The sequence below is a fragment of the Oncorhynchus tshawytscha genome, linkage group LG08, assembly GCF_018296145.1.
Source record: "Oncorhynchus tshawytscha isolate Ot180627B linkage group LG08, Otsh_v2.0, whole genome shotgun sequence".
Lineage (NCBI taxonomy): Eukaryota > Metazoa > Chordata > Actinopteri > Salmoniformes > Salmonidae > Oncorhynchus > Oncorhynchus tshawytscha.
In genome coordinates, this window is record NC_056436.1 from 86842651 (window position 1) to 86870150 (window position 27500).

Sequence of the window (27500 nt, forward strand, 5' to 3'; positions counted from 1 at the left end):
TGTTTATTCTTAAAGGGATGTTTATTCTTAAAGGGATGTTTATTCTTAAAGGGATGTTTATTCTTAAAGGGATGTTTATTCTTAAAGGGATGTTTATTCTTAAAGGGATGTTTATTCAAGTTAAACCGCTATTTTCTCCGTCAACAAGGGTAATGATTTTTAATGTACTGCTTTTTATTCCCAGTGAGCTATTTGGAGCTGCGAGTTTTTGCGGTTTGGGAAGTTTGCAAGTTCATTTAAGATTGTCCTATTGGATTGTCCCAGGTTATGTTGTTTCGGTGACAGGTGTTTATGTTTTTCTACTGTTTTAGCTAGCTCTCCCAATTCAACACCTGTGATTACTGTATGCCTCGCTGTATGTCTCTCTCAAATGTCAACATGCCTTGTATACTGTTGTTCAGGTTAGTTATCATTGTTTTAGTTTACAATGGAGCCCCTAGTTCCACTCTTCATACCCCTGATACCTCCTTTGTCCCACCTCCCACACATGCGGTGACCTCACCCATTACAACCAGCATGTCCAGTGATACAACCTCTCTCATCATCACCCAGTGCCTGGGCTTACCTCCGCTGTACCCGCACCCCACCATACCCCTGTCTGCGCATTATGCCCTGAATATATTCTACCATGCCCAGAAATCTGCTCCTTTTATTCTCTGTCCCCAACGCTCTAGGCGACCAGTTTTGATAGCCTTTAGCCGCACCCTCATTCTACTCCTCCTCTGTTCCGCGGGTGATGTGGAGGTAAACCCAGGCCCTGCATGTCCCCAGGCACCCTCATTTGTTGACTTCTGTAATCGAAAAGCCTTGGTTTCATGCATGTCAACATCAGAAGCCTCCTCCCTAAGTTTGTTTTACTCACTGCTTTAGCACACTCTGCTAACCCTGATGTCCTTGCTGTGTCTGAATCCTGGCTCAGGAAGGCCACCAAAAATTCGGAGATTTCCATACCCAACTATAACATTTTCCGTCAAGATAGAACTGCCAAAGGGGAGGTGTTGCAGTCTACTGCAGAGATAGCCTGCAAAGTAATGTCATACTTTCCAGGTCCATACCCAAACAGTTCGAACTACTAATTTTGAAAATTACTCTCTCCAGAAATAAGTCTCTCACTGTTGCCGCCTGCTACCGACCCCCTCAGCTCCCAGCTGTGCCCTGGACACCATTTGTGAATTGATCGCCCCCATCTAGCTTCAGAGTTTGATCTGTTAGGTGACCTAAACTGGGATATGCTTAACACCCCGGCAGTCCTACAATCTAAGCTAGATGCCCTCAATCTCACACAAATCATCAAGGAACCACCAGGTACAACCCTAAATCTGTAAACAAGGGCACCCTCATAGACGTCATCTACTGGCCCTCCAAATACACCTCCGCTGTCTTCAACCAGGATCTCAGCGATCACTGCCTCATTGCCTGTATCCGCTACGGAGCCGCAGTCAAACGACCACCCTCATCACTGTCAAACGCTCCCTAAAACACTTCTGTGAGCAGGCCTTTCTAATCGACCTGGCCCGGGTATCCTGGAAGGACATTGACCTCATCCCGTCAGTTGAGGATGCCTGGTCATTCTTTAAAAGTAACTTCCTCACCATTTTAGATAAGCATGCTCCGTTCAAAAAATGCAGAACTAAGAACAGATATAGCCCTTGGTTCACTCCAGACCTGACTGCCCTCGACCAGCACAAAAACATCCTGTGGCGGACTGCAATAGCATCGAATAGTCCCCGCGATATGCAACTGTTCAGGGAAGCCAGGAACCAATACACACAGTCAGTCAGGAAAGCTAAGGTCAGCTTCTTCAGGCAGAAATTTGCATCCTGTAGCTCCAACTCCAAAAAGTTCTGGGACACTCTGAAGTCCATGGAGAACAAGAGCACCTCCTCCCAGCTGCCCACTGCACTGATGCTAGGTAACACGGTCACCACCGATAAATCCATGATTATCGAAAACTTCAACAAGCATTTCTCAACGGCTGGCCATGCCTTCAGCCTGGCTACTCCAACCTCGGCCAACAGCTCCCCCCCCCCTGCAGCTACTCGCCCAAGCCTCTCCAGCTTCTCCTTTACCCAAATCCAGATAGCAGATGTTCTGAAAGAGCTGCAAAACCTGGACCCATACAAATCAGCTGGGCTTGACAATCTGGACCCTCTATTTCTGAAACTATCCGCCGCCATTGTCGCAACCCCTATACCAGCCTGTTCAACCTCTTTCATATCGTCATATTGAGATCCCCAAGCATTGGAAAGCTGCCGCAGTCATCCCCGTCTTCAAAGGGGGAGACACCCTGGACCCAAACTGTTACAGACCTATATCCATCCTGCCCTGCCTATCTAAGGTCTTCGAAAGCCAAGTCAACAAACAGGTCACCGACCATCTCGAATCCCACCGTACCTTCTCCGCTGTGCAATCTGGTTTCCGAGCCGGTCACGGGTGCACCTCAGCCACGCTCAAGGTACTAAACTATATCATAACCGCCATCGATAAAAGACAGTACTGTGCAGCCGTCTTCATTGACCTTGCCAAGGCTTTCGACTCTGTCAATCACCATATTCTTATCGGCAGACTCAGTAGCCTCGGTTTTTCGGGTGACTGCCTTGCCTGGTTCACCAATTACTTTGCAGACAGAGTTCAGTGTGTCAAATCGGAGGGCATGCTGTCCGGTCCTCTGGCAGTCTCTATGGGGGTGCCACAGGGTTCAAACCTCGGGCCGACTCTTTTCTCTGTATATATCAATGATGTTGCTCTTGCTGCGGGCAATTCCCTGATCCACCTCTACGCAGACGACACCATTCTGTATACTTCCGGCCCGTCCTTGGACACTGTGCTATCTAACCTCCAAACGAGCTTCAATGCCATACAACACTCCTTCCGTGGCCTCCAACTGCTCTTAAACGCTAGTAAAACCAAATGCATGCTTTTCAACCATTCGCTGCCTGCACCCGCACGCCTGACCAGCATCACCACCCTGGATGGTTCCGACCTTGAATATGTGGACATCTATAAGTACCTAGGTGTCTGGCTAGACTGTAAACTCTCCTTCCAGACTCATATCAAACATCTCCAATCGAAAATCAAGTCAAGAGTCGGCTTTCTATTCCGCAACAAAGCCTCCTTCACTCACGCCACCAAACTTACCCTAGTAAAACTGACTATCCTACCGATCCTCGACTTCGGCGATGTCATCTACAAAATTGCTTCCAACACTCTACTCAGCAAACTGGATGCAGTTTATCACAGTGCCATCCGTTTTGTCACTAAAGCACCTCATACCAACCACCACTGCGACTTGTATGCTCTAGTCGGCTGGCCCTCGCTACATATTCGTCGCCAGACCCACTGGCTCCAGGTCATCGACAAGTCCATGCTAGGTAAAGCTCCGCCTTATCTCAGTTCACTGGTCACGATGGCAACACCCATCCGTAGCACGCGCTCCAGCAGGTGTATCTCACTGATCATCCCTAAAGCCAACACCTCATTTGGCCAACTTTCGTTCCAGTTCTCTGCTGCCTGTGACTGGAACGAATTGCAAAAATCGCTGAAGTTGGAGACTTTTATCTCCCTCACCAACTTCAAACATCTGCTATCTGAGCAGCTAACCGATCGCAGCAGCTGTACATAGTCTATCGGTAAATAGCGCACCCATTTTTACCTACCTCATCCCCATACTGTTTTTATTTATTTACTTTTCTGCTCTTTTGCACACCAATATCTCTACCTGTACATGACCATCTGATCATTTATCACTCCAGTGTTAATCTGCAAAATTGTAATTATTCGCCTACCTCCTCATGGCTTTTGCACACAATGTATATAGACTCCCCTTTTTTTTCTACTGTGTTATTGACTTGTTAATTGTTTACTCCATGTGTAACTCTGTGTTGTCTGTTCACACTGCTATGCTTTATCTTGGCCAGGTCGCCGTTGCAAATGAGAACTTGTTCTCAACTAGCCTACCAGGTTAAATAAAGGTGAAATAAAAAATAAATAAAAAAAGTTATAATTTTTTTGCATCTGCTACACTAGGATCCGACTGTTGTGGAGGGGTGTCCATTCTGCATCTGGTACACCTGGATCCTACTGTTGGGGGTCCAATATGCATCTGATACACCTGGATCCTTCTGTTGGAGAGGGGTGTCTATTCTGCATCTGGTAAGGAAGTTTAAAAAAAATTCAAACTCTCTCTCTACATCTTTGTATCTCTCTTTCTCTCTCTTTTTCTCTTTTTCTCTCTTTTTCTCTCTTTGTCTCTTTCTCTCTCTCTCCCTCTCCCTCTTCCTCTCTTTCTCTCCTTCTCCCTCTTCCTCTCTCTGTCTTTGTCTCTCTCTCTCACTCTTCCTCTCTGACTTTGTCTCTCTCTCTCTCTTCCTCTCTCTGACTTTGTCTCTCTCTCTCTCCCTCTCTCTCCCTCCCTCTCCCTCTTCCCTCTCTATGTCTTTGTCTCTCTCTTTCTCTCTTTTTCTCTCTTTTTTCTCTCTCTCTTTCTCTCTCTCTCTCTCCCTCTTTCTCTCTCTATGTCTCTCCCTCCCCCCCCTCTTCTCTCTCTCTCTCCCTCTCTCTCTCTCTCTCCCTCTCCCTCTCCCTCTTCCTCTCTCTATGTCTTTGTCTCGCTCTTTCTCTCTTTTTCTCTCTCTCGCTCTCTCCTCTCTTGCTCTCTTCCAATTCAATTTCAATTCAATTCAATTTAAGGGCTGTATTGGCATGGGAAACATATGTTAACATTGCCAAAGCAAGTGAACTAGATAATAAACAAAAGTGAAATAAACAATAGAAATTAACAGTAAACATTACAGTCACGAAAGTTGCGAAAGAATAAAGACATTACAAATGTCATATTATGTCAATATACAGTGTTGTAACGATGTGCAAATAGATAAAGTACAAAAGGAAAAATAAATAAACATAAATATGGGTTGTAATTTACAATGGTGGTTGTTCTTCACTGGTTACCGTTTTCTTGTTGCAACAGGTCATACATCTTGCTGCTGTCTCTCTCTCTCTCCCTCTCCCTCTTCTCTCTTTTCTCTCTCTCTCTCTGTCTCTCGCTCTCTCGCTCTCTCTCTCTCTCTCTTTCTCTCTTTCTCTCTTTCTCTCTTTCTCTCTCTCTCTCTCTCTCTCTCTCTCTCTCTCTCTCTCTCTCTCTCTCTCTCTCTCTCTCTCTCTCTCTCTCTCTCTCTTACTTGCTCTCTATCTCTCACACACATACACTCATTCTTCCTCTGATATCACCAGCCAACCACAGCCCCCCACCCCCCAAGCAGTCTTCAGGGCGAAGCTATTTGCGTCACTACGGTAACAGGTGATTAGTGATGCGTATGCCTGGTTCTATTTGGGTGTCTCTCGCCCACGGCTGCACCTGAGGGGGAGAAACTCTGGATTGAACTGCTTTCCCATAGTTTACAGCTGAGCAGTAAGCACACTTCACCAAGTAACTAACCAACTAACTGACTGACTGACCCACTCACTAACTTGACTACCTAACGTACTAACTACTTAGTCAGTGTTCTGGGGTTGATTAAAAACATGTCCAAACGATGTAAATGTGCCGTTAGATTGCGGTGTAAGCCATAATGAGTGATGGACTACATCCTAGATCCTGCAGACCTCTGGGTGGGAGGTCTGTGAGGAACGAATCATCATCAGATTCAGTCACGTGAAAAAGGTTCTGACCCAAAAAAACATTCTAATTCCATGAGTCTGGTCTGGCATTCTTTCAGGATAAATTATTGGATGTGTTGTCATGGTATCTACTGGCTGTCAATCCTCCGAGCATCTCTGGCTGCTGATAGGCCAGTTGAGGAGTTCCATGGCAGCTGATGGGCCGGTTCAGCAGTTCCCTGACAGCTGATAGGCTTCTTGAGCAGTTTCCTAGCTACACAGCATTCTCCAGAGTTATACTGGAATGGAGAGAAGAGGAGAGGACAGGAGAGGACAGAAGAGGAGAGACTGAGCCAGGAGAGGACAGGACAGGAGAGGAGAGGAGAGGAGAGTGCAGGACAGGACAGGACAGGAGAGGAGAGGAGAGGGGAGGGGAGAGGAGGGGAGGGGAGGGAGAGGAGAGGAGAGGAGAGGAGAGGAGAGGAGAGGAGAGGAGAGGAGAGGAGAGGAGAGGAGAGGAGAGGAGAGGAGAGGAGAGGAGAGGAGAGACTGAGCCATAGTTTATTTCCTGCAGGACTTCGATAGGGGTCTGCCCACTGGTCACAGACCTCAATTCAATGTCTCTTCCACGTTGTTTCAACTTAATTAAATTGAAATGACGTCGACACAACGTTGATTCAACCAGTGTGTGCCCAGTGGGTGGTCACACACAGAGATGCTCCTTTTCTCCCTTTCTCTTTTCTCGTATATTTTTGCATGTCTGCCTCCTTCTTTTGTTTTTTTACCTGTAGCCGCAGGAAGTAGTTAGGGAATGGAGTACCCATAGCAACGGGAAGTAGTTTGGGAATGGAGTACCCATAGCAACGGGAAGTAGTTTGGGTATGGAGTACCCATAGCAACGGGAAGTAGTTTGGGAATGGAGTACCCATAGCAACGGGAAACAGTTTGGGGATGGAGTACCCATAGCAACGGGAAGTAGTTTGGGGATGGGGGACCTGTGTGTTTTTGCCAAATAAGGAAATGGTTCCAAACAGTTTTCCTCCATTAATTCTTCCTATAAGGGATTTTAGAAACATTTAAAATAAGAGCTGTGTTTCGTGTGGACTTACCCTGGCGTGACATCTCTCCAGGACAAGGTGACTTTTATCAATACAACAGTTCTTCACAAATCTATCAGTTCACAGCGTGTGTGTGTGTGTGTGTGTGTGTGTGTGTGTGTGTGTGTCCATGTGTGTGTGTGTGTGTGTGTGTGTGTGTGTGTGTACGTGTGTGTCCATGTGTGTGTGTGTGTGTGTGTGTGTGTGTGTGTGTGTGTGTGTGTGTGTGTGTGTGTGTGTGTGTGTGTGTCCATGTGTGTGTGTGTCCATGTGTGTGTGTGTCCGTGTGTGTGTGTGTTTCTGTTCAACCAAACAAGATGTTCTGTTTTATCTTCAAGAAGGCTCTACGTTCCAGAGAGGTGGTAGTTTAGTTTCTCAAACCTGATTACAGTTGTTCACAGACAGAGAATATATTCTCTTGTGCTCCTGGGGAAGAGTAAAGATCCAGTGTCACAGCGCTCTGTGGGAGGCAGGTAGCCTAGTGGTTAGAGTGTAGAGGCGGCAGGGTAGCCTAGTGGTTAGAGTGTAGAGGTGGCAGGTAGCCTAGTGGTTAGAGTGTAGAGGAGGCAGGTAGCCTAGTGGTTAGAGTGTAGAGGAGGCAGGCAGCCTAGTGGTTAGAGTGTAGAGGTGGCAGGTAGCCTAGTGGTTAGAGTGTAGGGGCGGCAGGTAGCCTAGTGGTTAGAGTGTAGAGGTGGCAGGTAGCCTAGTGGTTAGAGTGGAGGGGAGTCAGGTAACCTAGTGGTTAGAGTGTAGAGGAGGCAGGTAACCTAGTGGTTAGAGTGTAGAGGTGGCAGGTAGCCTAGTGGTTAGAGTGTAGAGGTGGCAGGTAGCCTAGTGGTTAGAGTGTAGAGGAGGCAGGTAGCCTAGTGGTTAGAGTGTAGAGGAGGCAGGTAGCCTAGTGGTTAGAGTGTAGAGGTGGCAGGTAGCCTAGTGGTTAGAGTGTAGAGGAGGCAGGTAGCCTAGTGGTTAGAGTGTAGAGGAGGCAGGTAGCCTAGTGGTTAGAGTGTAGAGGTGGCAGGTAGCCTAGTGGTTAGAGTGTAGAGGAGGCAGGTAGCCTAGTGGTTAGAGTGTAGAGGTGGCAGGTAGCCTAGTGGTTAGAGTGTAGAGGAGGCAGGTAGCCTAGTGGTTAGAGTGTAGAGGAGGCAGGTAGCCTAGTGGTTAGAGTGTAGAGGTGGCAGGTAGCCTAGTGGTTAGAGTGTAGAGGAGGCAGGTAGCCTAGTGGTTAGAGTGTAGAGGAGGCAGGTAGCCTAGTGGTTAGAGTGTAGAGGTGGCAGGTAGCCTAGTGGTTAGAGTGTAGAGGAGGCAGGTAGCCTAGTGGTTAGAGTGTAGAGGTGGCAGGTAGCCTAGTGGTTAGAGTGTAGAGGAGGCAGGTAGCCTAGTGGTTAGAGTGTAGAGGTGGCAGGTAGCCTAGTGGTTAGAGTGTAGAGGAGGCAGGTAGACTAGTGGTTAGAGTGTAGAGGAGGCAGGTAGCCTAGTGGTTAGAGTGTAGAGGAGGCAGGTAGCCTAGTGGTTAGAGTGTACAGGCGGCAGGTAGCCTAGTGGTTAGAGTGTAGAGGTGGCAGGTAGCCTAGTGGTTAGAGTGTAGAGGAGGCAGGTAGCCTAGTGTTTAGAGTGTAGAGGTGGCAGGTAGCCTAGTGGTTAGAGTGTAGAGGAGGCAGGTAGCCTAGTGGTTAGAGTGTAGAGGTGGCAGGTAGCCTAGTGGTTAGAGTGTAGAGGAGGCAGGTAGCCTAGTGGTTAGAGTGTAGAGGTGGCAGGTAGCCTAGTGGTTAGAGTGTAGAGGAGGCAGGTAGCCTAGTGGTTAGAGTGTAGAGGAGGCAGGTAGCCTAGTGGTTAGAGTGTAGGGAGGCAGGTAGCCTAGTGGTTAGAGTGTAGAGGAGGCAGGTAGACTAGTGGTTAGAGTGTAGAGGTGGCAGGTAGCCTAGTGGTTAGAGTGTAGAGGAGGCAGGTAGACTAGTGGTTAGAGTGTAGAGGAGGCAGGTAGACTAGTGGTTAGAGTGTAGAGGAGGCAGGTAGCCTAGTGGTTAGAGTGTAGAGGAGGCAGGTAGCCTAGTGGTTAGAGTGTAGAGGAGGCAGGTAGCCTAGTGGTTAGAGTGTAGAGGTGGCAGGTAGCCTAGTGGTTAGAGTGTGGAGGAGGCAGGTAGCCTAGTGGTTAGAGTGTAGAGGTGGCAGGTAGCCTAGTGGTTAGAGTGTAGAGGAGGCAGGTAGACTAGTGGTTAGAGTGTAGAGGAGGCAGGTAGCCTAGTGGTTAGAGTGTAGAGGAGGCAGGTAGACTAGTGGTTAGAGTGTAGAGGAGGCAGGTAGACTAGTGGTTAGAGTGTAGAGGTGGCAGGTAGCCTAGTGGTTAGAGTGTAGAGGAGGCAGGTAGACTAGTGGTTAGAGTGTAGAGGAGGCAGGTAGCCTAGTGGTTAGAGTGTAGAGGAGGCAGGTAGCCTAGTGGTTAGAGTGTAGAGGAGGCAGGTAGCCTAGTGGTTAGAGAGTAGGGGAGGCAGATAGCCTAGTGGTTAGAGTGTAGAGGAGGCAGGTAGCCTAGTGGTCTAGTGGTTAGAGTGTATAGGAGGCAGGTAGCCTAGTGGTTAGAGTGTAGAGGAGGCAGGTAGCCTAGTGGTTAGAGTGTAGAGGAGGCAGGTAGCCTAGTGGTTAGAGTGTAGAGGTGGCAGGTAGCCTACTGGTTAGAGTGTAGAGGAGGCAGGTAGCCTAGTGGTTAGAGTGTAGAGGTGGCAGGTAGCCTAGTGGCTAGAGTGTAGAGGTGGCAGGTAGACTAGTGGTTAGAGTGTAGAGGAGGCAGGTAGCCTAGTGGTTAGAGTGTAGAGGAGGCAGGTAGCCTAGTGGTTAGAGTGTAGAGGAGGCAGGTAGCCTAGTGGTTAGAGTGTAGAGGTGGCAGGTAGCCTAGTGGTTAGAGTGTAGAGGTGGCAGGTAGCCTAGTGGTTAGAGTGTAGAGGTGGCAGGTAGCCTAGTGGTTAGAGTGTAGAGGAGGCAGGTAGCCTAGTGGTTAGAGTGTAGAGGTGGCAGGTAGCCTAGTGGTTAGAGTGTAGAGGAGGCAGGTAGCCTAGTGGTTAGAGTGTAGAGGTGGCAGGTAGCCTAGTGGTTAGAGTGTAGAGGAGGCAGGTAGACTAGTGGTTAGAGTGTAGAGGAGGCAGGTAGCCTAGTGGTTAGAGTGTAGAGGAGGCAGGTAGCCTAGTGGTTAGAGTGTAGAGGAGGCAGGTAGCCTAGTGGTTAGAGTGTAGAGGTGGCAGGTAGCCTAGTGGTTAGAGTGTAGAGGAGGCAGGTAGCCTAGTGGTTAGAGTGTAGAGGTGGCAGGTAGCCTAGTGGTTAGAGTGTAGAGGAGGCAGGTAGACTAGTGGTTAGAGTGTAGAGGAGGCAGGTAACCTAGTGGTTAGAGTGTAGAGGAGGCAGGTAGCCTAGTGGTTAGAGTGTAGAGGAGGCAGGTAGCCTAGTGGTTAGAGTGTAGAGGTGGCAGGTAGCCTAGTGGTTAGAGTGTAGAGGAGGCAGGTAGACTAGTGGTTAGAGTGTAGAGGAGGCAGGTAGCCTAGTGGTTAGAGTGTAGAGGAGGCAGGTAGCCTAGTGGTTAGAGTGTAGAGGAGGCAGGTAGCCTAGTGGTTAGAGAGTAGGGGAGGCAGGTAGCCTAGTGGTTAGAGTGTAGAGGTGGCATGTAGTCTAGTGGTTAGAGAGTAGGGGAGGCAGGTAGTCTAGTGGTTAGAGTGTAGAGGAGGCAGGTAGCCTAGTGGTTAGAGTGTAGAGGAGGCAGGTAGCCTAGTGGTTAGAGTGTAGAGGAGGCAGGTAGCCTAGTGGTTAGAGTGTAGAGGAGGCAGGTAGCCTAGTGGTTAGAGTGTAGAGGAGGCAGGTAGCCTAGTGGTTAGAGTGTAGAGGAGGCAGGTAGCCTAGTGGTTAGAGTGTAGAGGTGGCAGGTAGCCTAATGGTTAGAGTGTAGAGGAGGCAGGTAGCCTAGTGGTTAGAGTGTAGAGGTGGCAGGTAGCCTAGTGGTTAGAGTGCAGAGGTGGCAGGTAGCCTAGTGGTTAGAGTGTAGAGGAGGCAGGTAGCCTAGTGGTTAGAGTGTAGAGGTGGCATGTAGTCTAGTGGTTAGAGAGTAGGGGAGGCAGGTAGCCTAGTGGTTAGAGTGTAGAGGTGGCAGGTAGCCTAGTGGTTAGAGTGTAGAGGAGGCAGGTAGCCTAGTGGTTAGAGTGTAGAGGAGGCAGGTAGCCTAGTGGTTAGAGTGTAGAGGAGGCAGGTAGCCTAGTGGTTAGAGTGTAGAGGAGGTAGGTAGCCTAGTGGTTAGAGTTTAATTTTTATTTATTTATTTATTTTATTTCACCTTTATTTAACCTGGTAGGCTAGTTGAGAACAAGTTCTCATTTACAACTGCGACCTGGCCAAGATAAAGCAAAGCAGTTCAACAGATACAACGACACAGAGTTACACATGGAATAAACAAAACATATAGTCAATAATACAGTAGAACAAAATAAAACAAAAGTCTATATACAGTGAGTGCAAATGAGGTAAGATAAGGGAGGTAAGGCTTAAAAAGGCCATGGTGGCGAAGTAATTACAATATAGCAGTTAAAACAATGGAATGGTAGATTTGCACAAGATGAATGTGCAAGTAGAAATACTGGGGTGCAAAGGAGCAAGATAAATAAATAAATACTGTATGGGGATGAGGTAGGTAGATAGATGGGCTGTTTACAGATGGGCTATGTACAGGTGCAGTGATCTGTGAGCTGCTCTGACAGCTGGTGCTTAAAGTTAGTGAGGGAGATGTGAGTCTCCAGCTTCAGAGATTTTTGCAGTTCATTCCAGTCATTGGCAGCAGAGAACTGGAAGGAAAGACGACAAAGTAGGATTTGGCTTTGGGGGTGACCAGTGAGATATACCTGCTGGAGCGCGTGCTACGAGTGGGTGCTGCTATGGTGACCAGTGAGCTGAGATAAGGTGGGGCTTTACCTAGGAGAGACTTCTAGATAACCTGTAGCCAGTGGGTTTGGCGACGAGTATGAAGCGAGGGCCAACCAACGAGAGCGTACGGGTCGCAATGGTGGGTAGTGTATGGGGCTTTGGTGACAAAACGGATGGCACAGTGATAGACTGCATCCAGTTTGTTGAGTAAAGTGTTGGAGGCAATTTTATAAATTACATCACCGAAGTCGAGGATCGGTAGGATGGTCAGTTTTACGAGGGTATGTTTGGCAGCATGAGTGAAGGATGCTTTGTTGCGATACAGGAAGCCAATTCTAGATTTAATTCTGGATTGGAGATGTTTGATGTGGGTCTGGAAGGAGAGTTTATAGTCTAACCAGACACCTAGGTATTTGTAGTTGTCCACGTATTCTAAGTCAGAACAGTCCAGAGAAGTGATGCTGGACGGGCGAGCAGGTGCGGGCAGTGATCGGTTGAATAGCATGCATTTAGTTTTACTTGCGTTTAAGAGCAGTTGGAGGCCACAGAAGGACAGTTGTATGGCATTAAAATTAAACACCATTAAGCTCGTCTGGAGGTTTGTTAACACAGCGTCCAAAGAGGGGACAGAAGTATACAGAATGGTGTCGTCTGCGTAGAGGTGTACCAGAGAATCACCAGCAGCAAGAGCAACATCATTGATGTATATAGAGAATATAGAGAAGAGAGTCGGCCCGAGGATTGAACTCTGTGGCACCCCCATAGGGACTGCCATAGAGACTGCCAGAGGTCCGGACAACAGGCCCTCCGATTTGACACACTGAACTCTATCAGAGAAGTAGTTTGTAAACCAGGCGAGGCAATCATTTGAGAAACCAAGGCTGTCGAGTCTGCCAATAAGAATGTGGTGATTGACGGACTCGAAAGCCTTGGCCAGATCAATGAATACGGCTGCACAGTAATGTCTCTTATCGATGGCGGTTATGATATCGTTTAGTACCTTGAGTGTGGCTGAGGTGCACCCATGATCAGCTCTGAAACCAGATTGCATAGCGGAGAAGGTATGGTGGGATTCGAAATGGTCGGTAATCTGTTTGTTAACTTGGCTTTCGAAGACCTTAGAAAGACAGGGTAGGATAGATATAGGTCTGTAGCACTTTGGGTCTATAGTCCCTTTGCAGAGGAGGATGACCGCGGCAGCTTTCCAATCTTTGGGAATCTCAGACGATACGAGAGAGAGGTTGAACAGGCTAGTAATAGGGGTTGCAACAATTTCAGGAGATAATTTTAGAAAGAGAGGGTCCAGATTGTCTAGCCCGGCTGGATTTGTAGGGGTCCAGATTTTGCAGCTCTTTCAGAACATCAAATCAAATCAAATCAAATTTTATTTGTCACATACACATGGTTAGCAGATGTTAATGCGAGTGTAGCGAAATGCTTGTGCTTCTAGTTCCGACAATGCAGTAATAACGAACAAGTAATCTAACTAACAATTCCAAAAACTACTGTCTTATACACAGTGTAAGGGGATAAAGAATATGTACATAAGGATATATGAATGAGTGATGGTACAGAGCAGCATAGGCAAGATACAGTAGATGATATCGAGTACAGTATATACATATGAGATGAGTATGTAAACCAAGTGGCATAGTTAAAGTGGCTAGTGATACATGTATTACATAAGGATGCAGTCGATGATATAGAGTACAGTATCTACGTATGCATATGAGATGAATAATGTAGGGTAAGTAACATTATATAAGGTAGCATTGTTTAAAGTGGCTAGTGATATATTTACATCATTTCCCATCAATTCCCATTATTAAAGTGGCTGGAGTTGAGTCAGTGTCATTGACAGTGTGTTGGCAGTAGCCACTCAATGTTAGTGGGGGCTGTTTAACAGTCTGATGGCCTTGAGATAGAAGCTGTGGATTTGGATTTATCTGGATTTGGTTAAAGGAGAAATGGGCTTTGGCGGTTTGCTGTGGACGGTGCCGGGCAGTTGACCGGGGTAGGGGTAGCCAGGTTGAAAGCATGGCCAGCCGTAGAGAAATGCTTATTGAAATTCTCGATTATCATGGATTTATCAGTTGTGACAGTGTTTCCTAGCCTTAGTGCAGTGGGCAAGAAAAAACAGACCCACACCACATTGGGTGAGGTGGGTTGCAGGAGAGTATTTTGAAGTTGAAGTTTAGAAAAAATATTAAAAACAATGCGAAGAATAAGATATATACACATGGGACGAGACAAGACAAAGATAAAGACGTCTGACTGCTACGCCATCTTGGCATAGCGGCGGCAGGTAGCATAGTGGTTAGAGTGTAGGGGCGGCAGGTAGCCTAGTGGTTAGTGTGTAGAGGCGGCAGGTAGCCTAGTGGTTAGAGTGTAGGGGCGGCAGGTAGCCTAGTGGTTAGTGTGTAGAGGCGGCAGGTAGCCTAGTGGTTAGAGTGTAGGGGTGGCAGGTAGCATAGTGGTTAGAGAGTAGGGGCGGCAGGGTAGCCTAGTGGTTAGAGTGTAGGGGCGGCAGGTAGCCTAGAGGTTGGAGCGTTGGACTAGTAACCGAAAGGTTGCAAGATCGAATCCCTGAGCTGACAAGGTAAAAATCTGTTGTTCTACCTCTGAACAAGGCAGTTTACTCACTGTTCCTAGACTGTCTTTGTAAATATGAAATTGTTCTTAACTGACTTGCCTAGTTAAATAAAGAATAAATAAACCGCCATCCTGCCAGAACTCTGTAAACTTGACCTCTTCTATGTATTTTTGCCGCTCACACGGGACACTTAATGCCAGGTTGACCCTCCGACTGGACAGTTACCTCAGACACAATCTTCAACGCAAGGAAGCTATATTTCTGAATCACTGTGGTCGAGATGCTTTATTCATCGTGTGGGACATCTTCCTACTGCTCCACATCTGTCCACATCTGATTTGCTGAAGTACAAAAAGACTCTCAGCGGCAGAGACACACTTGGGTCCATCAGGCAAGCTGCTGCTGCAGGGGTTGGATCAAAGTTTACTGCCAGAGGAGTCCGTATGCAGTTACTTCATGAGTACCCGTTTCAACTGTTTTGCAACAGTAGTTGACTGCAGGTGTGCCTCAAGGTTGAGAAGGCACGGGACCACATCTAACATTGACTGGCTTGTCAAGTGTGAAGTTGGTCGGCGGAGATTTGCAAACGACTCCAGCAACTTCACAAGCTGTTCTAGCTTGGCCCGATTCACGTTCCGTCTTTCGCTCACAGATTTCTTCCCTGTTAGCTAATGTTAGCTAGTGATGCAGTGATGCAACGCAGCTAGGCAGTTTATGTTTACTATAATAGCATTGGTGCCTGTGTGCGTGTCAGAACACAGTATTACCAAATATATGGAATCATTGGTGTCTGTGTGCGTGTCAGAACACTGTATATATGAAGTCATTGGTAGCCTGGATACATTTCCATGTTAATAATTCATGGTCATCATTCCTGAATAAACAGTCGAGGAGGACGTGTGTGTCATCGTCCTGTCCCTTACTCATCATGTCAGATGATGTCACATGTTCGTCTGGCTGCTCATTTTCAGACATTTAACCGAATTATAAGTTATGATGAAAAGGCCCTACTTTACATGATGGCCCCCATGATGTCCTCGGGCCACTGGAGAGATGGAGAGATGCTGCATAACCTTGAGAAAGGGAAAATCTGACAGAAAAACACAATCTTGGGTTGTAAAGTCACAAAAGTGACTTTTTCCCACACTACAGCCTGCATTTAAAATGTAATACATTGAGATTTGTTGTCACTGGCCTAGACACAACACCCCATAATGTTAGTGTGAAATTATGTATTTCAACTTTTTTTTTTTTATTAATAAAAAACGATAAACTAAATAGTCTTGAGCCAATAGTTATTCAAACCCTTTGTTATGGAAATCCTAAGTCCAGGGGTAAAAATGTACTTAACAAGTCACATAACACATTGCATGGACTTCGTGTGCAATAAAAGTGCTTAACATTATTTTTTAATGACTACCTCATCTCTGTACCCCCACACATACAATTATCTGTAAAGTCCCTCAGTCGAGCAGTGAATGTCAAGCACAGATTCAACCACAAAGACCAGGGAGATTTTCCAATGCCTCACAAAGAAGGACACCTATTGGTAGATGGGTAAAAAATAAAAAAGCAGACATTGAATATCCCTTTGAGCATGATGGTTATTAATTACACTTCGGATGGTGAATTAACACACCCAGTCACTACAGAAATACAGCCGTCCTTCCTATCTCAGTTGCCGGAGAGGAAGGAAACCACTCAGGATTTCACCATGAGGCCAATGGTGACTTTAAAACAGTTACAGAGTTTAATGGCTGTGATAAGAGAGAACTGAGGATGGATCAACAACATTGTATTTACTCCACAATACTAACCTAAATGTCAGAGTGAGAAGAAGGAAGCCTGTACAGAATACTAAACATTTCTAAACATGCATCCTGTTTGCATCAAGGCACTAAAATAATACTGCAAAACATGTGGCAAAGCAATTAACTTTTTGTCCTGAATAAAAAGTGTTATGTTTGGGGCAAATCCAATCCAATACATTACTGAGTACCACTCTCTACATTTGCAAGCATAGTGGTGGCTGCATCATGTTATGGGTATGCTTGTAATCATTAAGGAACATGGTTCAGTTTGCTTTCCTCAAGACACTGGGCGATTAATTCACCTTTATCAGGACAATAACCTACGACACAAGGCCAAATCTACACTGAAGACAAATGAATGTTCCTGAGTGTCCGAGTTACAGTTTTAGACTTAAATCTGCTTGAAAATCTATGGCAAGACTTGAAACGGGTTGTCTAGCAACGATCAACAACCAATTTTACAGAACTGGAAGAATTTTGAAAATAATAATGGGAACATTTTGAACAATCCATGTGTGGAAAGCTCTTAGAGACTTGAAAGACTCACAGCTGTAATCGCTGCCAAAGGTGCTTCTACTAAAGTATTCACTCAGGGGTGTGAATACTTATGTAAATGAGATCTTTCTGTATTTCATTTCAATCAATTAGCTAACTTTTTGAAAAACATGTTTTCTCTTTGTCATTATGTGTGTAGATGGCTGAGAAAAATATATTTTGAATCCATTTTGAATTCAGAATGTAACACAACAAAATGTGGAATAAGTCAAGGGGTATGAATACTTTCTGGAAGCACAGTATATACTATAGTGTATATATTATATCAACAGAAGGTGGTAACATGTTTCTGGATGAGTGAACAATATATAATACGTACCGTTTTAGCAGTGGCTGTTATCCAAAGCAATTTACAATAGAATGTGCTATTACAAGTCACTTTGGATAGTAGCCCGTATTCTATTGTATTCTACTGTATCATTTTCTATTCTACTGTATTCTATTGTATTCTATTATATTCTATTATATTCTATCTGTATTCTATTATACTGTATTCTATTATATTCTATCTGTATTATATTGTATTCTATTATATTCTATTATATTCTATCTGTATTCTATTATACTGTATTCTATTATATTCTATCTGTATTCTATTGTATTCTATTATATTCTATTATATTCTATCTGTATTCTATTATACTGTATTCTATTCTATCTGATTTCTATTCTCTGTATTCTATTATACTGTATTCTATTCTACTGAATTACTTTCTATTCTACTGTATTCTATTCTACTGTATTCTATTATATTCTATCTGTATTATATTTCTATTCTATCTGTATTCTATTATACTGTATTCTATTCTACTGTATTCTATTCTATCTATATTCTATTATATTCTATCTGTATTCTATTATATTCTATCTGTATTCTATTATACTGTATTCTATTCTACTGAATTACTTTCTATTCTACTGTATTCTATTCTATCTGTATTCTTTTATATTCTACTGTATTCTATTATATTCTACTGTATTCTATTCTATCTGTATTCTTTTATATTCTACTGTATTCTATTATATTCTACTGTATTCTATTCTATATGTATTCTATTATATTCTACTGTATTCTATTCTATATGTATTCTATTATATTCTACTCTATTCTATTATATTCTACTGTATTCTATTCTATCTGTATTATATTATATTCTACTGTATTCTATTCTATATGTATTCTATTATATTATACTGTATTCTATTCTATATGTATTCTATTATATTCTACTGTATTCTATTATATTCTATCTGTATTCAATTATACTGTATTCTATTCTATATGTATTCTTTTATATTCTACTGTATTCTATTATATTCTACTGTATTCTATTCTATCTGTATTCCTTTATATTCTACTGTATTCTATTATATTCTACTGTATTCTAATATATTCTATCTGTATTCTATTCTACTGTATTCTATTATATTCTACTGTATTCTATTATATTCTATCTGTATTCTATTCTACTGTATTCTATTCTATTCTACTGTATTCTATTATATTCTATCCGTATTCAATTATACTGTATTCTATTCTATATGTATTCTATTATATATGTATTCTATTATATATGTATTCTATTATATATGTATTCTATTCTATATGTATTCTATTCTATTCTATTCTTCTGAATTCTATTATATTATATATGTATTCTATTCTATTATATCTGTATTATATTCTATTATATCTGTATTATATTATATTATATCTGCATTATATTATATTCTTCTTTATTCTATTCTATTTTACTGTATTCTATTCTATCTGTATTCTATTCTATTCTATTCTATCTGTATTATATTATATTCTACTGCATTCTATTCTATTCTATCTGTATTCTATTGTATTCAATCTGTATTCTCTTATATTCTATCTGTATTCTATTATATTCTATTCCACCATTCTCTATTCTATTCTATCTGTATTCTATTCTATTCCACTGTATTCTATTCTATCTGTATTCTATTCTATCTTTACGATATTCTAATATATCTGTATTCTATTCTACTGTATTCTATTATATCTGTATTCTATTCCACCATTCTCTATTCTATTCTATCTGTATTCTATACTATTCCACTGTATTCTATTCTATCTGTATTCTATTCTATCTTTACGATATTCTAATATATCTGTATTCTACTCTATCTGTATTCTATTGTACTCTATATGTGTTCTATTCTATTCTACGGTATTCTATTATATTCTGTATTCTATTACATTCTATCTGTAGTCTATTGTATCTGTATTCTATGGTATTCTATCTACATTCTATTCTATTCTACTGTATTGTAATAAATCTGTGTCCTATTCTATTAAACGGTATTCTATGTGTAACGGCATTCAGAGGTGGAAGAAGAAGACTAAAGCGCAGCGTGGTTAGGATTCATCTTTTTAATAAACAACTGAACACTTCAAAAATACAAAACAACAAAGTGACAACCGAGACAGTTCTATCTGGTGCAGACACACAAAGACTGAAAATAACCACCCACAGAACACAACCGAGACAGTTCTGTCTGGTGCAGACACACAAAGACTGAAAATAACCACCCGCAGAACACAACCGAGACAGTTCTTTCTGGTGCAGACACACAAAGACTGAAAATAACCACCCACAGAACACAACCGAGACAGTTCTGTCTGTTGCAGACACACAAAGACTGAAAATAACCACCCGCAGAACACAACCGAGACAGTTCTATCTGGTGCAGACACACAAAGACTGAAAATAACCACCCACAGAACACAACCGAGACAGTTCTGTCTGGTGCAGACACACAAAGACTGAAAATAACCACCCACAGAACACAACCGAGACAGTTCTATCTGGTGCAGACACACAAAGACTGAAAACAACCACCCACAGAACACAAAGGAAAACTGGCTACCTAAATAGGGTTCTCAATCAGGGACAACGATAGACAGCTGCCTCTGATTGACAACCATATCAGGCCAAACACAGAAATAGAAAATATAGAAAAACTAACATAGACTGCCCAACCCAACTCATGCCCATATGCTCATGCATATGAGATGAATAATGTAGGGTAAGTAACATTATATAAGGTAGCATTGTTTAAAGTGGCTAGTGATATATTTACATCATTTCCCATCAATTCCCATGATTAAAGTGGCTGGAGTAGAGTCAGTGTCATTGACAGTGTGTTGGCAGTAGCCACTCAATGTTAGTGGTGGCTGTTTAACAGTCTGATGGCCTTGAGATAGAAGCTGTTTTTCAGTCTCTCGGTCCCAGCTTTGATGCACCTGTACTGACCTCGCCTTCTGGATGACAGCGGGGTGAACAGGCAGTGGCTCGGGTGGTTGATGTCCTTGATGATCTTTATGGCCTTCCTGTAGCATCGGGTGGTGTAGGTGTCCTGGAGGGCAGGTAGTTTGCCCCGGTGATGCGTTGTGCAGACCTCACTACCCTCTGGAGAGCCTTACGGTTGAGGGCGGTGCAGTTGCCATACCAGGCGGTGAGACAGCCCGCCAGGATGCTCTCGATTGTGCATCTGTAGAAGTTTGTGAGTGCTTTTGGTGACAAGCCGAATTTCTTCAGCCTCCTGAGGTTGAAGAGGCGCTGCTGCGCCTTCCTCACGATGCTGTCTGTGTGAGTGGACCAATTCAGTTTGTCTGTGATGTGTATGCCGAGGAACTTAAAACTTGCTACCCTCTCCACTACTGTTCCATCGATATCGATGTGGATGGGGGTGTTCCCTCTGCTGTTTCCTGAAGTCCACAATCATCTCCTTAGTTTTGTTGACGTTGAGTGTGAGGTTATTTTCCTGACACCACACTCCGAGGGCCCTCACCTCCTCCCTGTAGGCCGTCTCGTCGTTATTGGTAATCAAGCCTACCACTGTTGTGTCGTCCGCAAACTTGATGATTGAGTTGGAGGCGTGCATGGCCACGCAGTCGTGGGTGAACAGGGAGTACAGGAGAGGGCTCAGAACGCACCCTTGTGGGGCCCCAGTGTTGAGGATCAGCAGGGAGGAGATGTTGTTGCCTACCCTCACCACCTGGGGCGGCCCGTCAGGAAGTCCAGTACCCAGTTACACAGGGCGGGGTCGAGACCCAGGGTCTCGAGCTTGATGACGAGCTTGGAGGGTACTATGGTGTTGAATGCCGAGCTGTAGTCGATGAACAGCATTCTCACATAGGTATTCCTCTTGTCCAGATGGGTTAGGGCAGTGTGCAGTGTGGTTGAGATTGCATCGTCTGTGGACCTATTTGGGCGGTAAGCAAATTGGAGTGGGTCAAGGGTGTCAGGTAGGGTGGAGGTGATATGGTCCTTGACTAGTCTCTCAAAGCACTTCATGATGACGGATGTGAGTGCTACGGGGCGGTAGTCGTTTAGCTCAGTTACCTTAGCTTTCTTGGGAACAGGAACAATGGTGGCCCTCTTGACGCATGTGGGAACAGCAGACTGGTATAGGGATTGATTGAATATGTCCGTAAACACACCGGCCAGCTGGTCTGCGCATGCTCTGAGGGCGCGGCTGGGGATGCCGTCTGGGCCTGCAGCCTTGCGAGGGTTAACACTTCTAAATGTCTTACTCACTTCGGCTGCAGTGAAGGAGAGACCGCATGTTTTCGTTGCAGGCCGTGTCAGTGGCACTGTATTGTCCTCAAAGCGGGCAAAAAAGTTATTTAGTCTGCCTGGGAGCAAGACATCCTGGTCCGTGACTGGGCTGGATTTCTTCCTGTAGTCCGTGATTGACTGTAGACCCTGCCACATGCCTCTTGTGTCTGAGCCGTTGAATTGAGATTCTACTTTGTCTCTGTACTGGCGCTTAGCTTGTTTGATAGCCTTGCGGAGGGAATAGCTGCACTGTTTGTATTCAGTCATGTCACCAGACACCTTGCCCTGATTAAAAGCAGTGGTTCGCGCCTTCAGTTCCACACGAATGCTGCCATCAATCCACGGTTTCTGGTTAGGGAATGTTTTAATCGTTGCTATGGGAACGACATCTTCAACGCACGTTCTAATGAACTCGCACACCGAATCAGCGTATTCGTCAATGTTGTTATCTGACGCAATACGAAACATCTCCCAGTCCACGTGATGGAAGCAGTCTTGGAGTGTGGAGTCAGCTTGGTCGGACCAGCGTTGGACAGACCTCAGCGTGGGAGCTTCTTGTTTTAGTTTCTGTCTGTAGGCAGGGATCAACAAAATGGAGTCGTGGTCAGCTTTTCCGAAAGGGGGCGGGGCAGGGTCTTATATGCGTCGCGGAAGTTAGAGTAACAATGATCCAGGGTCTTTCCACCCCTGGTTGCGCAATCGATATGCTGATAAAATTTAGGAAGTCTTGTTTTCAGATTAGCCTTGTTAAAATCCCCAGCTACAATGAATGCAGCCTCCGGATAAATCGTTTCCAGTTTGCAGAGAGTTAAATAAAGTTCGTTCAGAGCCATCGATGTGTCTGCTTGGGGGGATATATACGGCTGTGATTATAATAGAAGAGAATTCTCTTGGTAGATAATGCGGTCTACATTTGATTGTGAGGAATTCTAAATCAGGTGAACAGAAGGATTTGAGTTCCTGTATGTTTCTTTCATCACACCATGTCACATTGGCCATAAGGCATACGCCCCCGCCCCTCTTCTTACCAGAAAGATGTTCGTTTCTGTCGGCGCGATGCGTGGAGAAACCCGCTGGCTGCACCGCTTCGGATTGCGTCTCTCCAGTTAGCCATGTTTCCGTGAAGCAGAGAACGTTACAGTCTCTGATGTCCCTCTGGAATGCTACCCTTGCTCGGATTTCATCAACCTTGTTGTCAAGAGACTGGACATTGGCAAGAAGAATGCTAGGGAGTGGTGCACGATGTGCCCGTCTCCGGAGTCTGACCAGAAGACCGCTTCGTTTCCATCTTTTTCTGAGTCGTTTTTTTGGGTCGCTGCATGTAATCCACTCCGTTACACTGGTTGTAAGGCAGAACACAGGATCCGCATCGCGAAAAACATATTCTTGGTCGTACTGATGGTGAGTTGACGCTGATCTCATATTCAGTAGTTCTTCTCGGCTGTATGTAATGAAACCTAAGATGACCTGGGGTACTAGTGTAAGAAATAACACGTAAAAAAAAAAACAAAAAACTGCATAGTTTCCTAGAACGCGAAGCGAGGCGGCCATCTCTGTCGGCGCCGGAAGTTCCAACATACAGAAGTGCGCTGGTTATCAAGGAAGAAAGTATTGACACGTTGTTTTTAATTGAGAGACGAGCTTAAAGTTTTCTTTACTGACCGTAATTTTGACTTGTCTGACTGTTTGCATGATGATGAGTTTCTCACACGACTGGCCTGTCTGGGTGATGTTTTTTCTCACCCGAATGATCTGAATCTAGGATTTTGAGGGACTCTCTGCAACTATATTCAATGTGCGGTACAAAATTCAGGCTATGATTAAGAAGTTGGAGCTCTTCTCTGTCTGCATTAACAAGCATTCCTCCATGCCCTGCCTCCAGTCGACTTACTGATATCTGAATAGCCTCATCAAAATTGCAACAAGCGGTTCTGTGAACACTGAATTTAATCAGAAGTCACTGACAGATTTCTGGATTGGGCTGCGCTCAGAGGATCATGCCTTGGCTAATTGCGCTGTTAAGACACTGATGCCCTTTGCAACCACGTATCTATGTGAGAGTGGATTCTCGGCCCTCATGAGCATGAAAACTAAATACAGACACAGACTGTGTGTGGAAAATGATTTAAGACTGAGACTCTCTCCCATACAACCCAACATTGCAGAGTTAAGTTCATCCTTTCAAGCACACCCTTCTCATTAACCTGTGGTGAGTTATTCACCATTTGATGAACAAATAAGGTTTTATATGTAAGATGGCTAAATAAAGAGCAGAATTATTGATTATTATTATACGATTATTTGTGCCCTGGTCCTATAAGAGCTCTTTGTCACTTCCCATGAGCCGGGTTGTGACAAAAACTCACACTCATTCTTATGTTTAATAAATGTATTGTATAGTGTGTGTGTGGCAGGCTTACAATGATGGCAAAAAAACAACATTTGAGAGTGTGCTGACCCTGGTGGAGGTAGAATGTTTGAAGGGGTACGGGACTATGAAAGGTTTGGGGACCACTGCCTTAGTCTATCCGCTCTGACATTGCTCTTCCAAATATTTATATATTCTTAATTCTATTCCTTTACTTTACTTTATTGACTCATGGGGCGGCAGGTAACCTAGTGGTTAGAGTGGAGGGGTGGCAGGTAGCCTAGTGGTTAGAGTGTAGGGACGGCAGGTAGCCTAGTGGTTAGAGTGTAGGGGGATAGGTAGCCTAGTGGTTAGAGTGTAGGGATGGCAGGTAGCCTAGTGGTTAGAGTGTAGAGGTGGCAGCGTAGCCTAGTGGTTAGAGTGTAGAGGGGGCAGCGTAGCCTAGTGGTTAGAGTGTAGAGGTGGCAGGTAGCCTAGTGGTTAGAGTGTAGAGGTGGCAGGTAGCCTAGTGGTTAGAGTGTAGAGGTGGCAGCGTAGCCTAGTGGTTAGAGTGTAGAGGAGGCAGGTAGCCTAGTGGTTAGAGTGTAGAGACAGCAGGTAGACTAGTGGTTAGAGTGTTGAGGTGGCAGGTAGCCTAGTGGTTAGAGTGTAGAGACAGCAGGTAGACTAGTGGTTAGAGTGTAGAGGTGGCAGGTAGCCTAGTGGTTAGAGTGTAGAGGTGGCAGGTAGCCTAGTGGTTAGAGTGTAGAGGTGGCAGGTAGCCTAGTGGTTAGAGTGTAGAGGTGGCAGGTAGCCTAGTGGTTAGAGTGTAGAGGAGGCGGGTAGCCTAGTGGTTAGAGTGTAGAGGCGGCAGGTAGCCTAGTGGTTAGAGTGTAGAGACAGCAGGTAGACTAGTGGTTAGAGTGTTGCGCCAGAGGGTCTGTATAGTGACTTGTAGCAGAGAGAGAGGAGGGTCTGTATAGTGACTTGTAGCAGAGAGAGAGGAGGGTCTGTATAGTGACTTGTAGCAGAGAGAGAGGAGGGTCTGTATAGTGACTTGTAACACAGAGAGAGGAGGGTCTGTATAGTGACTTGTAACAGAGAGAGGAGGGTCTGTATAGTGACTTGTAGCAGAGAGAGGAGGGTCTGTATAGTGACTTGTAGCAGAGAGAGGAGGGTCTGTATAGTGACTTGTAGCAGAGAGAAGAAGGTCTGTATAGTGTCTTGTAACACAGAGAGAGGAGGGTCTGTATAGTGACTTGTAGCAAAGAGAGAGGAGGGTCTGTATAGTGACTTGTAGCAGAGAGAGGAGGGTCTGTATAGTGACTTGTAGCAGAGAGAGAGGAGGGTCTGTATAGTGACTTGTAGCAGAGAGAGAGGAGGGTCTGTATAGTGACTTGTAGCAGGGAGAGAGGGGCCGTATAGTGACTTGTAGCAGGGAGAGAGGGGCAGTATAGTGACTTGTAGCAGGAGAGGGTCTGTAAAGTGACTTATAACACAGAGAGAAGAAGGTCTGTATAGTGACTTGTAATACTGAAAGAGGAGGGTCTGTATAGTGACTTGTAACACAGAGAGAGGAGGGTCTGTATAGTGACTTGTAATACTGAAAGAGGAGGGTCTGTATAGTGACTTGTAACACAGAGAGACGAGGGTCTGTATAGTGACTTGTAACACAGAGAGAGGAGGGTCTGTATAGTGACTTGTAACAGAGAGAGGAGGGTCTGTAAAACATGTATTTGTTTGCTTGTTATTTGAAGTACACAACATACAGAATATAATGAATAATCAACTTCATAACAAAAGCCATTTCCAATCCCAGTAGAGGCGGACTGAGGGGAACACGGGAAAAAGAAAAACAAGGGAATGTTTTTTTCTTCTCTGTGAAGCCATCCCAGCTCATCTTTTTGATACAGTGCCAAGCATGGGTCACTGAGAACTTGAACATCTCACACATCACAGGGGAACGCAGTGGGGTGAAGTAGCCCTCCGACGGGATTCATCGTTTCCCATGTGAGAAAAATCTGGTTGCTAGGAAGATACCAGTATCCTAATCGGTAATTTGGTGTTATTACACGCACATCTTTTTTTGGGGGGACTTGTTGTTGTTGTTGTTGTTGTTGTTGCATCACCTATTTGGGAAAATACATCTATGAAACAAAAAGCAGATTAGCCTTCCAACACCCCTCCCACAACTAAAGTACCCACGGGGCTGCATCCCAAATAGCACCCCATTCCCTAAACATAGGGCACTACTTTTAGCCATGTGCTCTGGTGAAAAGTAGTGCACTACTCCCCATTTAGGATGCAACCCCATGTTCAGAAATGATGAATCCCCAGAACGGGGGGGACAAAGACACAAACCATTCATACCATTCATTCATATGGAAAATTCCTCCGCTAAGGGTCTATAGGGTCTATAGGGTCTATAGGGTCTATAGGGTCTATAGGGTCTATAGGGTCTATAGGGTTCCTCCGCTAAGGGTCTATAGGGTCTATAGGGTCTATAGGATTCCTCCGCTAAATATGAAACTCGAAACTACAACAAACAACAACAAAAACCACTCAGTCAATGAATCGGCTCCTTAATTATTGAACAACATCGACATCATCGCTGAGTGTATTTATCAGTGTTCAAACTGTTTAATAATTCACCGCCATTTTGTTCATAATCACTGAACTAGGGGAAGATAGGCGATACAGTGCAACCGTGTTACCCTGAAGAGATGTTGGATGTCAATATATCATGTTATAATATACAATTCATATAATATACAATTATCTACTATCTGTTTTTTAGATAGAATGATACATCACCTTCGGTAATTCAATGGCAGTCTAATAACCTACAGGGGTAGTGTCCCAAATGGCACCCTATTCCCTATATAGTGCACTACTATAGACCAGAGCCCTATTCCCTATATAGTGCACTACTTTAGACCAGAGCCCTATTCCCTATATAGTGCACTACTTTAGACCAGAGCCCTATTCCCTATATAGTGCACTACTTTAGACCAGAGCCCTATTCCCTATATAGTGCACTACTTTAGACCAGAGCCCTATTCCCTATTTAGTGCACTACTTTAGACCAGAGCCCTATTCCCTATTTAGTGCACTACTTTAGACCAGAGCCCTATTCCCTATATAGTGCACTACTTTAGACCAGAGCCCTATTCCCTATTTAGTGCACTACTTTAGACCAGAGCCCTATTCCCTATATAGTGTGATACTTTTGACCAGAACCTCAAAAGTAGTGCACTATATAAGGAATAGGGTTCCATTTGGGATGTACATGCAGGCTTGTACTTCCGATTTGTGTGTCTGGTCTGACTGCTGTATTTCAGATCAGTGTGTCTGGCACCATCCCTACGGTGAATCATGGTGGTGGCAGCATCAGGCATGTTTTTCAGCAGCAGGGACTGGGACCTCAGATTGGGGCGAAGGTTCACCTTCCAACAGGACAACGACCCTCAGCACACAGCCAAGACAACGCAGGAGACTCGGGACAAGTCTCTGAATGTCCTTGAGTGGCCCAGCCAGAGCCCAGACATTAACCCGATCTAACATCTCTGGAGAGACCTGAAAATAGCAACGCTCCTCATCCAACCTGACAGAGCTTGAGAGGATCTGCAGAGAAGAATGGGAGAAACTCCCCAAATACAGGTGTGCCAAGTTTGTAGCATCATACCCAAGAAGACTGGAGGCTGTAATCGCTGCCAAAGGTGCTTCAACAAAGCACTGATTAAAGGGTCTGAATACTGATGGAAATGTGATATTTCTGGGCTTAAACAAAAAAGAAGGTAAAAATTGATCAAATCCAGTTTTTGCTTTGTCATTATGGTGTATTGTTATGTCATGGGGTATTGTGATGTCATTATGGGTTATTGTGATGTCATTATGGGTTATTGTGATGTCATTATGGGTTATTGTGTCACGTTCTCACCTTTATTTCCTTTGTTTTGTCATTATTTAGTATGGTCAGGGCGTGAGTTGGGGTGGGCAGTCTATGTTTGTTTT